Here is a 5,878-nt window from a genome sequence, read left to right on the forward strand (position 1 = left end):
GCCGGCGAGTTGTTGTTGTGTTGGCCGTTTAATTCTTGGGCCCCTCAAATGCGCACTGCTTTGCCGACGGCATCACCCAGCAAGCAGTTCCGCAACAAAAACAAATCGAGTTTATTTTTTAAAATTCCACACGGTCAAACCAGAAGCATTCGCGGCTAATTAAAAAAATTAAAAAAAAGAGAATTATTTTGTTTTCGGGTTGCGAGACGGGTACCCATATAAAAGAGATTTGATTATCTTTTGATTATTTTTACACTTAGTCGTCACAGCCGGCGAGTGGTTGTTGGTTTGGGGTCCCTCACATGTACACTGCTTTGCCGACTGCAGCAACCAGCAAGCAGTTCCCTACAAAACAAAAACGAGATTTTTTTCTAAATTCCACACAGAGACATTCGCGGCTAATTAAAAATTCAGAAAAATTATTTTGGGTTCGGGTTGCGACATAATTCCCACTACCACTCGAATCCGAACTCCCACCCCCACGATCTGCGACCGCGGCGGTTGCTGACATTTCAGTCGGCTTCCTCGATCCGAGCGTCAAGCCTTGTGGCCGAGGTTCAGCTCTTGTTTTTTCTTTTCTCCATTTTCTCCATTTGGGCGACCCAGTCTGTGCGTTAGTGTGACCGTCCTCTCGTCCTACAGTCGACAAGTCCTGATCTACAGCATTCTATTCCGAGAATGCCCACGGGAGACGACAAAAAACCGCGTCCGATCCCATCCATCCGTTTGGACAGATCCCAATCCGCATCTCCGCGGGCGTCCCAATTGAAGCCAAAGACTACTACGGCCATCTCAAGGGCAAAAAGCGACGAGTCTGTCGATACCATTCGCGGTTCCTCGCCGGTAACAACTCGGTCAGGTGCAAAAATGGCTCAGAATGCGATAGATGCCGCTCTCAAGCGCTTCATTGCCACCACAGATCGGGTTAGCCACTTCGAGGCTACGATCCACACTCCGGGCGCCCTGGAGACTGAACGATTCTCCCCCTACATGTGCCAGGTTCATAAGGACCAAATCCGGGCTTTGTGGGAAAAGGTGGAGACGAACTACGAGAGCTGCTCCGAACTGCTCTTCGGATCCGACGACGGCGCGGACACTTCGACGGTGTTAGAAGCTAAATATAGCTACTGCTACTCCGTCTACTCCAGGTGCGTGGCCCAGCTGCAGGAGATTATAGAACGGGGCGCGGCCCAGTCCACTCTGGCTGCCAGCAGCGCCTACACACCCCCTTCCACAGGTTGTCGTTTACCACCGGTAGACACCGAGGTGTTTGCGGGTGACTATCTTCACTGGCCCACCTTCAGGGACTTGTTCACGGCGATTTATATCAACAACTGTCGTGTCACACCAGTCGAAAAATTGTTCCACCTATTGTTGAAAACAAGTGGCGACGCGAACGCCATTGTTTCTAAGGCCCCGCTCACCAATGAAGGTTTCGTCTTGGCGTGGCGAAGCCTCACCGACCGCTTCGAAAATCGAAGATTATTGGTTAACAGCCAGTTGAAAATCCTGTTCAACATCCAGGCTGTCCCTCAAGAATCGGGAGTCGCGCTGAAGGAACTGCAAGGCACTATCCAAAGCTGCCTTACCGCGCTAAAAATGTCCTCCATTCAAGTTGAGGCTTGGGATTGTCTGTTGGTTTATATGGTTTCCTCAAAACTTCCCAAAGTAACTCTTTCTCTGTGGGAACAATCCATCCACAACAAAGCCGAGATCCCAACCTGGAAGGAGTTGGATGCTTTCTTGACCGAGCGTCATCGCACTCTGGAGGCCATCGACGATGTCAGATCGGCACCCACGAGCGCTCCGGTTCGCAGGCTCAACTCGTACGAGACCCGAGTGGCTCCAGCCTCCAAGGGGTGCGATCTCTGTTCCCGAGAGAACCACCCCGTGCGCTTATGTCCACGGTTCCTCGAGATGGACGTGAGTGGGCGCTCCGAATACATTAAGAGAAAGCAGCTCTGCCTAAACTGTTTTGCACGAGGGCATCAGCAGCAGGACTGCCCCAGCGCTCACAGCTGCTCCACCTGCCACAGCCGTCATCACACGCTCCTGCACCGCGGTAATCCGTTTGCAACCGGTCCAAATCCGTTGGCGTCGACCAGGCCCCGGCCCGGGCCTACTACTAGAGGGACGGGAGATACAGACGAGCACTCAGATGTACAGGTGTGTTTCGCTTCCGGCTCAGGAGCCGTCCTGTTGGGCACCGCCCTCATCACTGTGTGCCATTTGGGGTGCAGTTTCCAGGCGCGAGCCTTAATAGACTCGGGGTCCGAGGCGACCTTCATTACGGAGCGGCTGTTCAACCTGGTTAAGCTTCCCTTCAAGACGATCCAGGCCCAAGTTTCCGGCCTTAATCAGTCTGTGTCCGCTCAGTCCACCAAAATGTGCCATTTTTCTATTCAGTCGCCAGTCAGACCCGGGTTACAACTTGAAGCCGCAGCTTACGTTCTCCCGCAGCTGTCCGGCAATCTGCCCTCGTATCCGATTCCGCGAGCCCTTCTTAAGGGGCTTCCCGACGTCCCCCTGGCAGATCCCAAGTTCTTCGAGAGCTCCCAAATCGACGTCTTAATAGGAGCTGACATTCTTCCATCAGTCCTCCTCGGCAACTTCAAGGCTAACATCTGCGGGTCGCTTCTCGGCCAGGAGACCATTTTTGGATGGGTGTTGACAGGGCCCTTGTCTCCGGCCACTCCCCCCAGTTTGTCTGCCTTTTCCACACGAGTGTCCTGCGCCCCGGCCGACTCGCTGGATAAGCTCCTGACCAAATTCTGGGAGGTGGAGGAAGTGTCAACACGAATCGGCCCAAAATCGGATGAAGTCTGCGAACTCAATTTTGTCCGGACTATCCAGAGGGACGATTGTGGCAGGTATGTCGTGTCGCTTCCCTTGCGCGATCCTGAGCACCATGGTTCGGAATTAGCGTCTTCACGATCCTTTGCTCTTGCCCAATTCCTACGTAATGAGCAGCGTCTGAAAAGGGACCCGCCCCTAAAAGCCAGGTATGACGCGGTGATTCGGGAATACCTTGACTTGGGGCACATGATCGAGGTTTCTCCGACTAGCCACTCCACAACTTACTACCTTCCGCACCACGCGGTTCTCAAACCCGAAAGTACGACCACCAAGGTGCGGGTGGTCTTTAACGCATCAAGCCCTTCCGCAAACGGGATTAGCCTGAATGATATCCTTTATGCAGGCCCAGTCTTACAGTCCGACCTAACCATTCAAATCCTAAAGTGGCGGTATTTTAAGTTTGTTTTTAATGCTGACATCGAGAAAATGTATCGCCAAATTTGGGTAGATCCGAAATATACTCCTCTCCAACGTATCCTCTTTCGTAATTCCGATGGGGACATCCGGGACTATGAGTTAAGGACTGTCACCTTTGGAGTCAATTGCGCCCCCTTTCTAGCGATCCGTGTCCTGCAGCAGCTCGCCGACGACGAAGCCTCGAGGTTTCCGCGGGCCAGTCAAATTATCCGGCGTTTTATGTATGTTGACGACATTCTTGCGGGAGCCGACTCCCAAGCCGAGGCGAAGCTTGCAATCCGCGAGCTGCAGGAGGCCCTGGGTTCGGCAGGGTTCCCACTTCGAAAATGGACCTCCAATAGCAAGACGATACTGGCGGGCATTAAGAGCGACCACCTCCTCCGAGCTGATTTCCTGGAAATAGACGCAGAGAGCACGGCCAAGACTCTGGGGGTGCGATGGAAGGCGACAACAGACGAGTTTTTTTTCATTCCGCCAGAGTTGACCTCAGAGTCGGTATTCACGAAGCGCCAGGTCCTGTCCCAGATTGCCAAATTGCTCGACCCAGCAGGCTGGCTCGCCCCCTTTATTGTCCGGGCGAAGATGTTCATGCAGGACCTCTGGCTCCAGGATTTAGGGTGGGACGACGTCCTTCCCCAAGAGTTCTCTCAACGATGGGTTGACTTCCTAGAGAACTACTCCGCGCTCGACCAAGTCCGCATTCCTCGATGGGTCGCGTTCCGCCCTCATTTAAAAATCGAGCACCACGGGTTCTGCGACGCTTCGCAGAAGGCATATGGCGCCGCCATCTACGTCCGCGTGGAGGTCGAGTCCACAGTAATGACGAGCCTGCTAACGGCGAGGACCCGAGTGTCCCCAGTGAAAACGGTGTCACTCCCTCGGTTGGAGTTGTGTGGAGCTCTGCTGTTATCCGAAATGGCCAGTGCCGTGCTCCCGGAAATGCCAGGGCCGGCGTTCACCCTACACTGTTGGACAGACTCGACGATTGTCCTCGCCTGGTTGCGCAGACCGGCGTGTCACTGGACGACATTTGTAGCCAATCGGGTGACCAAGATTACCCAGCTGACCGAGGTGGACAACTGGGCACATGTCCGCTCCGAGCAAAACCCAGCGGATCTCGCCAGCCGGGGGGCAACGCTGCAAACAGTCAGCTGTGGTGGCATGGGCCCCCCTGGTTGACGAAGCCGCGTTGCGAGTGGCCGAGTCAAAGCACCGACTCCCCCGTGACTGAACTCGAGACGCGGGCAATCAAGGCCCACGTCGCGATGACCCCCCCGGAAGACATCCTGGAGCGTTTCTCCACCCTCGACAGGGTCTTGCGAGTCCTGGCTTATGCCTATCGCTTCATCCAGCGCTCTCGGAAGATCAAGCTTCCGGCTGAGGACCCCCTGACGGCGACCGAGATTGCCTCGGCCGAACGACTGCTGGTGGCGGCTGCGCAACGCAGCGCGTTCACCCCTGAGATCAGCTGCTTAAGCCACGATCGACCACTACCGGCATCCAGTCCCATTCAAAATTTGAACCCGTTTATTGACGCACAGGGGCTCATGAGAGCCTGCGGCCGGGTCACGACTTCTGATCTTCTCCAATATGACGAGCGGCATCCGCTAATCCTTCCGTACAATTGCCGTTTGTCCCGACTACTTGTCCACTTTACGCATCGCATAACACTGCACGGCGGTAATCAGCTAATGATCCGTCTGATCCGCTCCAAATTTTGGATTCCGAGGGTAAGGAATCTGGTGAAGTTCGTCATCCGTTCGTGTAAAGTGTGTGTCATTCACTACTATGGACTACGCCGGCCCCTTCGACATTAAAAACTACACGGGCCGGGCCTGTCTCATTACAAAGGGATATGTTTTGGTGTTCGTGTGCTTCTCAACTAAGGCCATCCATTTAGAGCCTACTTCGGACCTTACGACGGAGAAATTCCTCGCCGCTTTCGCCCGGTTCGTGTCCCGAAGAGGATGCCCCCGTCAAGTGCAGTCGGACAACGGGAAGACCTTTGTAGGGGCTGCGACACTACTCTCCCGTGATTTTCTTCAAGGCTTGAAGGGGGCTGTAACGAGTGCCTATAGCCATCAACAACTTATCTGGCATTTCATTCCCCCGGGAGCGCCCCACATGGGAGGCCTTTGGGAAGCAGGTGTCAAAAGCTTCAAGACCCTCTTTTATAAGTCGACGGCAACAAGGAAATACACCTTTGAAGAGCTGTCCACCCTCTTGGCTAAGATAGAAGCTTGCCTGAATTCGCGCCCGATTGCGCCTATGTCCGAAGACCCCGCCGACCTCTTGGCTCTTACTCCGGGCCACTTTCTGGTTGGGGGCCCCCTCCTCACTGTGGTTGAACCCGAGATAAAGGGGGATACCACATCCATTATTAATCGGTGGCAACACCTAAAGGCCCTCCAACAGCAGTTTCGGCAGCGGTGGAAGGAGGAGTATCTCAAGGAACTCCATAAGCGAAACAAGTGGCGGGCCCCCTCAAGAGACCTCCGTGTAGGAGATATGGTGGTGGAGCGCAGACGTACTCGAGGTACTGTGTCCTACCGATGCCGAGTCTGCAGGGGGATCCACCCATTGCGTAAGTGTCGCCGTTTTCTGC

At 54.4% G+C, this 5,878-nt stretch overlaps 1 pseudogene; it reads left to right on the forward strand.

Annotated features, from left to right (window-relative positions):
• The first annotated feature begins 678 nt into the window (after positions 1 to 678).
• LOC147644707 (uncharacterized) lies at positions 679 to 5,621 on the forward strand (annotated as a pseudogene).
• The last annotated feature ends 257 nt before the right edge of the window (positions 5,622 to 5,878 follow it).

This window comes from Drosophila serrata, unplaced genomic scaffold (genome assembly GCF_035046125.1).
Source record: "Drosophila serrata isolate PLE 108 unplaced genomic scaffold, ASM3504612v1 contig_112, whole genome shotgun sequence".
NCBI classification, from domain to species: Eukaryota; Metazoa; Arthropoda; class Insecta; order Diptera; family Drosophilidae; genus Drosophila; species Drosophila serrata.